At 41.4% G+C, this 12,842-nt stretch overlaps 1 protein-coding gene across 1 annotated transcript in view; it reads right to left on the reverse strand.

Annotated features, from left to right (window-relative positions):
* Positions 1-12,842, reverse strand: part of LOC136885511 (intermembrane lipid transfer protein Vps13) — a 1,358,975-nt gene that overhangs the window by 1,018,467 nt on the left and 327,666 nt on the right. The window lies entirely within an intron of this gene.

Raw genomic sequence — 12,842 nt, forward strand, 5'->3', positions numbered from 1 at the left:
CCAGTGATTACAAAAGAAATCACAATACACTGGTATTATGCATATTTAGCCCTACTTAGAGACAATGAAAATATAGAACAGAAAACCTTGAACAAAATTAACATAACATTAAGAAATAATTCATATGACTTTAATAATAATACTGGGTCGAGGTATAATTGTTGGTGTTATACTGAGAGAGGACCTAGCGCAATATGTGGACAAAACTGAACAGATCAGTGACAGGATAATTAAAGATTTGGACTTGAGAGTGGAATCAAGGACTTTAATACAGATTTACGCACCCCAATCAGGGAATGCAGATGAATGTTTAGAAGGGTTTCTAGAAAAACTGGAAAGGGTTTCTAGAAGAACTGGAAAGTTGTATTAAAGAAAAAGAGGCTATAATAATGGGAGACATGAATGCACATGTTGGAACAGACAGACAGGGAAAAGAAGAGATAATTTGCCCCTACAGTTATGGAAACCAAGATGAAGAAGGGGATTTGGTAATGGATTTTTGTAAAAGGAATGGATTAATTGTTGGCAATACATGGTTTCGAAAAAAAAAGAACTCACAAAAAATAAGTAGATATGGTTGGGGAGATAGAAAGAAAAAGAAAAGTTTCAAGAGGATCTGAAGAAAGAAATTCCCAAAGATGACGTGAACAGTGCGGAAGAGGAATGGACATGTTTCAGAAATGGTTTTGTAAAGTGTGCAGTAAACTCCTGTGGAAGACTATCAGGGAGAAAAAAGGAAAAGGAGACTCCTTGGTGGAACAGCAGGGTAAGGGAAGCAGTTAAAGAGAAACAAATGGCTTGGAGGAAATGGATAGGCAGCAATAGTACAGAGAATTGGCAGAAAAATAAAAAAGCCAAATAGGTATATAAGAAAATAGTACAAGAGGAGAAACGGAAGAGCTGGGAAAGTTTCACAGAAACTTTATAGGAGGATATAAAGGGAAGTAAAAAGGTTTTGTATGGTTTGGTGAAGAATACACAAAATAGGGAAGATACAAAATTTGTTAAAACTGAAACAAGGCAGATATTGACACAAAGAGATGACATACTAAAAAGATGGGAAGAATACTTCTCAGAATTGCTAAATATTAAATACATTGAACTAGTAGATGAGAAGGAGCAAGTTGAAACAATGGGGAAAGAAGTAGAACAAGAGAAGTAGATATCGATGTTAGAAATAGAGGAAGCCATACAAAAGATGAAGAACGGTAAAGCAGCAGGAGTGGATGACATAACTATTAAAAAGGTTAAAAGCAGCAGGACTAATAGGGCTACAGTGGCTGTATAGGGGGAATAATCTGGAGGAAGAAAGAGGTCCCAGAAGAGTGGGGAAAGGGTTTAATTATCCCAATATTTAGAAAAGGTGATAAAAAGGAATGTAATAAATATTATTATTATTATTATTATTATTATTATTATTATTATTATTATTATTATTTATTTTCCACTCATTGTAGTTACAATTTAGGGATGGTGAATAGAGAAAGGGCATAGCCCCACATACACAAAAGTGCCTCCATCACCACTTAAAATTATAATATACAAATATACAATTACATTCTACATAGTGTTCTTATATACAGTTACTGTATTTACATAGGCATATTTACATAATACTCACAAGACCTGTTCAACATTCAAGTAATTCGACACACCCACACCCACACAGTCTCTCCCCCCCCCCTCTCTAGAAAACCCACATATATTTTAGCCAGGCCGGCTCACTCATACCCATTTACCGTCTCAATCACTGGGGATCCCATAACTTTCATCCATCTTCCTAATCATACTAAACATTCACACAGTAGATAAATTATGTTTTGTACAGACGGTTTCGTTATATATACATCCTTTTTACGTCTTTACAAAAATTTTCTGCAGGTAGTTCTTTTATCTGCGGTGGGAGTTCGTTCCACAACCGAGCAGAACGACTAAAGAAGCCACTTTGATACGATGCTGTTCTTGCAAATGGAGGGAAAAGGGACACACCTTGACCTCTTTGAGCGGAATAGCTCAGCTGTAAGCGGTTGAAAGGGTTTATATGAATGTTACCTGCGAGGGATTTTCTCAGGAAAGCAATATCTATTTGTTTACAGAGGATTGTTATGGAGGGCAGTGACCTGGCTGTATTCAAGTGACCGTGTTGAGTAATTAGTCGTTCTGCTCGGCGTTGAACTCCCTCTAGTTTCATCATGTTCTCCACTGTAGTAGGGTGCCAGGAAGGAAGCCCGTACAACAGTATTGGCCGTACTAATGACAAATAGGCTGTCTGAACAGCTTTCTTCCTGGCTCCCAGTAGAGATCTGTGGATGAATCCCTGGACTCTGTATGCTTTGCACCTTATTTCCTCAACATGCTTATTCCATTTTAAATTGCTGCAGATGTGAATGCCAAGCAATTTTATTGAGGTACAAGGCATCAGGTTTTTACCACACAGTGAAATTTCGTGTTGTAACTGTGATCTTGCTCTAGATAAGCAGATATATGTACATTTCTGTACATTTATACACATTCTATTTATTTTGCACCACAGAACCACATTATCGAGATCTGACTGTAAGTTATTTACATCGTTCTCATTGCGAATGGCTCTGTAAATGATGGTGTCATCAGCATACTGTGCCATAGAAGACGATACACAACCTGGCAGATCCGGCGTAAATATTGTGTACAGCAGCGAGCCTATCACACTACCTTGAATCACACCCGAGGTGACTGAGGTTTGTTTTGACCTGGCCCCACTGAACACAACGCTCTGCGTCCGACCTACCAGGAATGTTTAAATTTAAATCTAAGAATTTCATTTTTGTCCGTATTGAACTGAGAATGGACCCTTTTAAGTTTCCTATCTTCCATTCTACCAGGAATGATCGAAACCATGCCTGCAGGTTGCCTTGAATACCATACTTGTTAAGCTTTAACAACAGTCGTTGATGAAGTACCTCATCAAAGGCCTTACTCCAGTCGAGAGTTACGCAGTCCACTAGGGATATATTAGATTGGTCCAGGGAATGTTGCCACTCATCAATTACTGTTGTTAAAAGTGTAGTACAGGATTTTCCAGGGAGGAATCCATGTTGGTTGTTATTCAGCAGGTTTCTCTCATTCAGAAAATCCAGCACATGTTTAACAATTAGGCGTTCCATGCATTTACATAAGCCAGTTGTAATAGAGACTGGGCGATAGTTGTCTACATTTTCCCTGTCACCGTCTTTGAATACGGGAATGACGTTTGCTTTCTTCCATTCTTCTGGAACAGTCCCACTGTTCATTGAAATGTTAAATATTGCACAGAGAGAAGGTGCTAATGCTTCTGCACAGCGATGGAGAATTCTGGCCAGCACGTTGTCTGGGCCGTTCACAGCATGAGATCTAGTTCTCCGAAGACTTGTTACGACCTCGTTAGCAGTGAAGTACAAGCTAGTTAGGGGCAGGAAGGGAGGGGTTGACCTTGGAGTGAACATGTCTTCATCCTTGTCAGCAGTGGAGAAGTTATTTTTAAATTAACTATTGAATGTGTCTGTTATTTCTTGGGGAGAGGAAACTGATAGTCCATTGCACTTGAAGACGGATGGAGCACTTTTGCCGCTCTTGTTTCTAATGAAAGCCCATAGCTCTTTACTATTGGAAATAAGGCTGTGGATATATGAACTGTAGGCATCACAGATTAATGATTTGAGTTTGTTCCTAGCCAGTCTGTACTTCTCCCACCTACTGTCACTTGGGTTTTCCTTCCATTTCCTGTATAAACAATTTCTTTTTCGAATACCTGATGTTATCTCTTTATTGATCCATGGCGTTTTTCGCTTATTAGAGATAGAAACTTTCGGCACAACTTGATCGTCACATTCAAAAAATACTTTTTTTCCAGTTTTCCCCGATCTCGTTGATATTTATATCGCCGGTGAAGGACGCGAGGGGAATAGGAAGATTTTTTGATAGAAGAGAGGAAAGATCGTTCCAGTTGGTGCGGGAAAAATTATATATTGTTCTGGAGTGGAGTTTTGATTTGAGAGAGTATGGAAGGAAGACTGAGGAGGAAGCTAGGAAAAATGGAAGAAGAACAGTATGGTTTCAGGAAAGACAGATCAACGTTTGACCTGATCTTTACATTAAGACATATGATGGAGAAAAGATGGGAGTTTGGAAAAGACATAGAGATGACATTTATTGACATTGAGAAAGCTTATGACAGTGTGCCCAGACATTTGGTACGGGGCACATTAAGGAAAGAACAAGTTAACAGAGTGGAAGTGCAAATGATAAAAGCTATGCACAAAAATTGTTATAGTAGTGTGAAGACTAGTACCGGTATAGGATAAACAAAATGGTTTAAAGTTGAAACTGGTCTCTGACAGGGAAGCCTACTATGCCCCATACTATTCATCATAGTCATGGATGAAATTCATAAGAACATTAAACAGAGATTGGGAAGACAGGCAACAAAAGCCATGTCTTTTTTTCTTCTTTTTTTCCTAGTTGCTTTACGTCGCACCAACACAGATAGGTCTTATGGTGATGATGAGACAGGAAAGGGCTAGGAGTGGGAAGGAAGCGGCCGTGGCCTCTGGCATTTGCCTGGTGTGAAAATGGGAAACCACGGAAAACCATTTTCAGGGCTGCCGACAGTGGGATTCGAACCTACTATCTCCCAAATACTGGATACTGGCCGCACTTAAGCGACTGCAGCTATCGAGCTCGGTGCTATGGTGTTTGCAGATGACATAGTGATATGGGGTAAGGATGAAACAGAAGTGCAAAAACAAGTAGATATATGGAATCAAGAGATGGAAAAATTTGGGATGAAAGTACCACAGAGAAAGGTAAAACAATACTGATGACGAGAGGAAGGAAGGAAGGAAGGAAGGAAGGAAGGAAGGAAGGAAGGAAGGAAGGAAGGAAGGGGAAAGATAAAACAGAATGGTATAAGTCTGGAAGTGGTTAAAAGTTTCCAAGTACTTGGGAAGTGTGATCACAGAAGATGGAAATAAAACAGAGGAAATAGTGAAAAGAATACAACAAGCAAACGGCTTCTGCCAGAGTGTAAGGGGTATTTTGTGGAACCAAGATGTCCTGAAGAGATATAAGAAAGTATTATATTCAACCTATTATGAACCCATACTAACCTATGCAGCTGGATCGTGGACTACAACAAAACGAGAGGAGAGTAGAATACAGACAGTGAAGATGAAATTCCTAAGAGGTATCGAGGGCAAGACCAGAAAGGATAGAATTAGAAATGAAGAGATAAGGAAAAGGACAGGAATCTTGAAACTTCAAGACAGGATAGAAACAACAAAACTAAAGTGGTATGGGCGTAAGATGAGAATGGGAGAAGAGAGTGTGCCAAAAAAAGCTTTTTCAGAGTAGTTAACAGGAAATAGACCACAAGGAAGACCCCGAAAGAGGTGGACAGATTCAGTGTGGGAGTGCATAGAGAAGAGGGTAGGAAAACCAGAAATGTACTTAAAAAAGGAGAAGAGTGGTGGAGAGACAGGCAGCGATGGAGGTCCATGATTCACAACCTAACCCAGGAAGCTGAAAACGGCAAATGAAGATGATGATGATGATGCATAAGTTTGTCTGGTATTATTTTGAGTTGGCAACAAAGCGGCGTGAAGTGGATTGCTTATTGTAATTCCATTATTTAATTTATTTTCCGGGTTGAACCATGTTGTACTTGTACGCATATCACGTACAGTTTGCCGACGTTTCGAATACATTGCAGTATTCATTGTCAAGGCGACTGAAATACCCTACTCGATCCGAGGTAATCAGTCTCCCAGGCAGAATTACACTACTAGAGTGGCCTTGATCTTGGCCTTTTATATCCTAGCCTATCTGGCTGACGTAAGCCCTGGCTGTCTCGCGAGGCTTCTGGAAAGTTTATGTCACAGCCAAGTAGTGGGGGCTTGCCCGCGCTGTTATGTAATGGGGTTGCGGCCCGTGTGTTTATGTTGTGGTCTGTATGTCTTAAACTATGAATGATGGGCATCCAAGAATTACTGATTTTGTATCCTTCTTCTAAATTTATGTTATTCGGATGTTTCTTGATTTCGATAGCCTCGCGGATTTTTCTTTCCAGATTCCAAGGGATAGCTGCTAGGATCTTGGTCTTGTCAAATGATATTCCGTGCCTAGTTTCGTAGGAATGCTTGGCTACTGCTGAAATATCTGTGTTTTGGTTCTTGGTGTGACGGATATGTTCTTTTAGGCGGGTGGAGATCAGATGTTTTGTCTCACCTACATAACAAGCTCCGCAGCTACATTCAGTGTGATACACTCCAGGGGCCTGTAATTCTATTGTGTCTTTTACTGGTGGTAGATAACGGGCTAGCTTACGGTGAGGTTTATAGATAGTTTTTATGTTGTATTTGTCCAGTATCTTGCCGATCCTGTCTGTAGTGTTTTTAATGTATGGCAGTATCGCTGTTTTCTGGCGGGTCAGTTCTTCTTTCCCGTTGTTTTCTCCTGCGGCGGTCTTTTCTTTCTTCTCTTCTGATTTTTTAAGGACTCGTCGGATGTTATTGAGCGAGTAGCCATTTTTCCTAAGGGTTTCCGTGAGGTGTTCTTTTTCTTCCTCGAGGTGCTCTGCGTCAGATATCGCTATGGCCCTGTTTACTAGTGATGTTAGGACAGCCTGCTTTTGTGATGGGTGATGATGAGACGAGGCGTGTAGGTACCTGTCTGTGTGAGTGGGTTTCCTGTATACTGCGCGACTCAGCGTCCCATTGGGGTTACGTATTACTAGCACATCCAGGAAAAGTAGTTTTCCGTCTACTTCTATTTCCATGGTGAACTGAATATTTACGTGTGTGGAGTTGAGATGGTCGAGAAATAGCTGTAGGTTATTGCTCCCGTGAGGCCAGATTACAAAAGTGTCATCTACAAAACGGAGAAAACATTTCGGTTTCAGGGCAGATGTAGCTAAGGCTTTCTGTTCGAAGTGTTCCATATACATGTTTGCCATTATTGGAGAGAGTGGCGACCCCATCGCGGCCCCTTCAGTCTGTTCATAGAACTCCCCGTTGAAATAGAAGTAAGTGGCGCTAAGGCATTCTTTAGCTAGTGTTGACAGGTCTTCTGGAAGTTTCTGATCTAATAGCGGAAATACTTCTGTTAGCGGCACCTTGGTGAAAAGTGACGTGACGTCAAAGCTTACTAATAGGTCCGTACTTTCAATTGATTGGTCCTTAAGGAGCTGGATGAAATGTCGGGAGTCCTTCACGTAGGTTTCAGTGTTTCCTGTATGTGGCTGAAGTAGTCCAGCTAGGTAGCGGGCGATCTCGTGCGTGGGAGAGCCTATAGCGCTCACGATAGGTCGCAGAGGTATGCCTTCTTTGTGGATTTTAGGCAGGCCATACAATTTTGGAGGTATCGGGTCCGAGGATATCAGTTTCTTCTGTATTTCGGCTGGGATACTGGAATTTTTTACTAGTGTGTGGAGTTTGTTCTTAATGCGGTTGGTAGGGTTCCTAATTTTCCTGTATGTAGAATTGGTGAGTAATTGTTCTATTTTCCGAGTGTAGTCTGTGTGTGTCATTATCACCGTAGCGTTGCCTTTATCTGCGGGTAGGATAATTGTTTCCGTATCTTGACGTAGTGTTTTTAGGGCATGAATTTCTTCTTTAGTCAAATTGGATGGCGGCGGCTTTGCGGATCTCAGTAGACATGATACATCCTGTCTGATCTCCTCTGCAGATTCGGTAGGAAGGTGCCGGATTGCAATTTCCACTTTGCTAATTATTTCTTCTACCGGTATACTATTCGGAGCTACTGCGTAGTTGAGTCCTTTTCTCAAGACCGAGGTAGTGGGTTCACTGAGTGGCTTATCTGTGAGGTTTACTATTACATCGCCCGCTACCTAGCTGGACTACTTCAGCCACATACAGGAAACACTGAAACCTACGTGAAGGACTCCCGACATTTCATCCAGCTCCTTAAGGACCAATCAATTGAAAGTACGGACCTATTAGTAAGCTTTGACGTCACGTCACTTTTCACCAAGGTGCCGCTAACAGAAGTATTTCCGCTATTAGATCAGAAACTTCCAGAAGACCTGTCAACACTAGCTAAAGAATGCCTTAGCGCCACTTACTTCTATTTCAACGGGGAGTTCTACGAACAGACTGAAGGGGCCGCGATGGGGTCGCCACTCTCTCCAATAATAGCAAACATGTATATGGAACACTTCGAACAGAAAGCCTTAGCTACATCTGCCCTGAAACCGAAATGTTTTCTCCGTTTTGTAGACGACACTTTTGTAATCTGGCCTCACGGGAGCAATAACCTACAGCTATTTCTCGACCATCTCAACTCCACACACGTAAATATTCAGTTCACCATGGAAATAGAAGTAGACGGAAAACTACTTTTCCTGGATGTGCTAGTAATACGTAACCCCAATGGGACGCTGAGTCGCGCAGTATACAGGAAACCCACTCACACAGACAGGTACCTACACGCCTCGTCTCATCATCACCCATCACAAAAGCAGGCTGTCCTAACATCACTAGTAAACAGGGCCATAGCGATATCTGACACAGAGCACCTCGAGGAAGAAAAAGAACACCTCACGGAAACCCTTAGGAAAAATGGCTACTCGCTCAATAACATCCGACGAGTCCTTAAAAAATCAGAAGAGAAGAAAGAAAAAACCGCCGCAGGAGAAAACAACGGGAAAAAAGAACTGACCCGCCAGAAAACAGCGATACTGCCATACATTAAAAACACTACAGACAGGATCGGCAAGATACTGGACAAATACAACATAAAAACTATCTATAAACCTCACCGTAAGCTAGCCCGTTATCTACCACCAGTAAAAGACACAATAGAATTACAGGCCCCTGGAGTGTATCACACTGAATGTAGCTGCGGAGCTTGTTATGTAGGTGAGACAAAACATCTGATCTCCACCCGCCTAAAAGAACATATCCGTCACACCAAGAACCAAAACACAGATATTTCAGCAGTAGCCAAGCATTCCTACGAAACTAGGCACGGAATATCATTTGACAAGACCAAGATCCTAGCAGCTATCCCTTGGAATCTGGAAAGAAAAATCCGCGAGGCTATCGAAATCAAGAAACATCCGAATAACATAAATTTAGAAGAAGGATACAAAATCAGTAATTCTTGGATGCCCATCATTCATAGTTTAAGACATACAGACCGCAACATAAACACACGGGCTGCAACCCCATTACATAACAGCGCGGGCAAGCCCCCACTACCTGGCTGTGACATAAACTTTCCAGAAGCCTCGCGAGACAGCCAGGGCTTACGTCAGCCAGATAGGCTAGGATATAAAAGGCCAAGATCAAGGCCACTCTAGTAGTGTAATTCTGCCTGGGAGACTGATTACCTCGGATCGAGTAGGGTATTTCAGTCGCCTTGACAATGAATACTGCAATGTATTCGAAACATCGGCAAACTGTACGTGATATGTGTACAAGTACAACACGGTTCAACCCGGAAAATAAATTAAATAATTCTTCACACCGTGGAAGCTTCACTTCTAAGATTGTAATTCCATTGTTTTAACTGAGTTTGGAGTTCGTGTGTTGTGAAACAAAGATTTTCTTGATTGTGAATGTATTATTTGTGTATATTTCAGACAAATGGATATTGAACGTAAAATTGAGAAAAGTGAGCATTTCCATAACATTTTACTCTCTCAATTTAACCAAGAATCCAGTGCAGCAGAAGCTGCAAGAACAATTTGTGAAGTGTACGGGAAAAGCAATTGCAAAAAGAACAGCACAAAAATGGTTTTCCCGCTTTCGAGCAGGACAGTTTGACTTGTCTGATGATCCACTTTCTGGTAGACCTTCAGATTTTGACAAAAATCGCTTGAATGAGTTGCTTCACGAGATTCCTCATCAAACAACGCAGGAAATGCCACAAGTTTTTTAATGTGATCAGTCAACTATTGTACGCCATTTGCATTCGATGGGTAAGGTACAGAAAATGAAGACAAAGATAACAAACAGTCTTATTGCTCCATGATAATGCACATCCGCACACAGCACAACTGACCAAAGGTGTGATTGCTAAACTTGGCCAGAAACCTCTTCCTCATCCTCCGTATTTCCACTCACCTTGACCCCTCAGATTTCCATCTTTTCCACTCTCTTTCTAAACACATTCAGGGAAAATGTTTCCTGATGATGCTTCTCTTGACAAATGGCTAACAGATTTCTTCCAGTCAAAACCAAAACAGTTCTATAGACGAGGCATTCAACTGCTACCTGAACGTTGGCAAGGTCATAGAGAGTGGAGGTTAATACATCACGGATCAATTGAGAGTTTCAGTGTGTGACAGTGACAGTAAATTAAAATAAAATAAAATATAAAATATAAGAACCACACAAACTTATGCTTCGACCCAATAATACATACATACATACATACATACATACATACATACATACATACATACATACATACATACATTGTCATCATAGACTGTTATGCCTTTCAGCGTTCAGTCAGAAAGCCTCTGTGATTTACTAAACATTGCCACAATCCTCTATTTGCAACCAGTGCTGTGGCCTCATTTAGTTCTACACCTCTTATCCTTAAATCCTTAGAAACTAAGTCTAACCATCGTCGAGTTGGTCTACCTCTGCTTCTCTTACCCTCCATAACGGAGTACTCTATTCACCTAGGTAACCTACCCTCCTTCATTCGCCTCACATGACCCCACCACCGAAGCCAGTTTATGCGTACAGCTTCATTCATCAAGTTCATTCCTAAATTAGCTCTTTTTGTCTCATTCCGAGTACCTTCCGGCCATTGTTCCCACCTGTTTGTACCAGCAATCATTCTCACTACTTTCATGTCTGTTACTTCTAACTTATGAATAAGATATCCTGAGTCCACCCAGCTTACGCTCGCGTAAAGCAAAGTTGGTCAGAAAACAGACCGATGTAAAGATAGTTTCGCCTGGGAGCCGAATTCCTTCTTACAGAATACTGTTGATCGCAACTGCAAGTTTACTGCATTAGCTTTACTACACCTTGATTCAATTTCACTTACTATATTACCATCCTGGGAGAACACACAGCCTAAATACTTGAAATTATCGACCTGTTCAGCCTAGGCCAGACTGCTTACTACATTTCCACCTAACTGAATCCCTCCCTGCCATTTCATACCTTTCAGCAGATAATCCATGTAAACTACGAACAGCCTTGTCTAACCCCTGTAAGTACCCTGAACCAAGAACTCATTCTACCATCAATTCTCACTGTAGCCCAATTGTCAACATAAAAGCCTTTGATTGATTTTAATCTACCTTTAATTCCATAGTCCCCCACTATGGCAAACATCTTTTCCCTCAGTACCCTGTCATATACTTACTCTAGATCTACGAAACATAAACACAACTGCCCATTCCTCACGTAGCAATTTTCATTTACCTGGCGCATACTGAAAATCTGATCCTGACAGCCTCTCTGTGGTCTGAAACCACACTGGTTTTCATAGAACTTCCTCTCAACGACTGATCGCACCCTCCCTTCCAAGATGCCAATAAATACTTTGCCTGGTATACTAATCAATGAGATACCTCGACAGTTGTTGCAACCTTCCTGTTCCCTTGCTTATAGATAGGTGCAAATACTGATTTCGTCCAATCTGAAGGTACCTTACCAACACACTATGCTAATCTTACTACCCTAATTAGCCACTTCATCCCTGCCTTCCCACTATACTGCACCATTTCGGGTTTAATTTCATCTATTCCTGCTGCTTTATGACAATGGAGTTTATTTACCACAGTTACCACTTCCTCAAGCGTAATTTCACCAATATAATTTTCCTCCTCCCCATGAGCTTGGCTGTTCGCAACACCACCTAGAAGATTTCCTTTTACGTTGAGAAAATGTTCAAAATATTCCCTCCACCTCTCCAGTGTTTCCCTGGAACCTATTATGAGTTCACCTGAATTACTCAAAACACTGCTCATTTCTTTCCCCCCCCCCCTTCCTGAGATTCTTTATTACTGTCCAGAAAGGTTTTCCTGCTGCTTGACCTAGCGTTTCCAGGTTATTACCAAAATCTTTCCATGACTTCTTTTTGGATTTAACAACTATTTGTTTCGCTCTGTTTCTTTCATCTACGTAAAAATTCCTGACTGCCTCGGCCCTTGCTTTCAGCCATTTCGGACAAGCCTTCTTTTTACGTTTACAAGCTGCTCTCACTTCATCATTCCACCAAGATGTTTGCCTTTTCCATCTTTACGCACAGTTATTCGTAGGCATTCCCTTGCTGTTTCTACTATAGGATCCCTGTATGCCACCCATTCTCTTTCTATATCCTGAACCTGCTTACTGTCTATTGTTTGAAACTTATCACTAATCATATCCAAGTACCAGGCGAGTTGGCCGTGCAGTTAGGAGCGCGCAGCTGTGAGCTTGCATACGGGAGATAGCAGGTTCGAACCCCACAGTCGGCAGCCCTGAAGGTGGATTTCCGTGTTTCCCATTTTCACACCAGGCAAATGCTGGGACTGTACCTTAATTAAGGCCACGGCTGCTTCCTTCCCATTCCTAGGCCTTTCCTATCCCATCGTCGCCATAAGACCTATCTGTGTTGGTGCGACATAAAACAAATAGCAAAAAAGAAAAAAAACCATATCCAAGTACTTCTGTCTAATTTCCTCGTCCTGGAGATATTCTACCCTTATTCGTTTGCAGACAAATTTCACATTCTCTACCCTAGGCCTAGACATACTTAGTTCACTACAGATCAGATAGTGATCTTCATCGTCAAAAAATCTCCAGAAAACTCGTACATTCCTAACAGATTTCCTGAATTCGAAGCCGGTTAAGATA

Source organism: Anabrus simplex, chromosome 1 (assembly GCF_040414725.1).
Source record: "Anabrus simplex isolate iqAnaSimp1 chromosome 1, ASM4041472v1, whole genome shotgun sequence".
Taxonomy (NCBI): domain Eukaryota; kingdom Metazoa; phylum Arthropoda; class Insecta; order Orthoptera; family Tettigoniidae; genus Anabrus; species Anabrus simplex.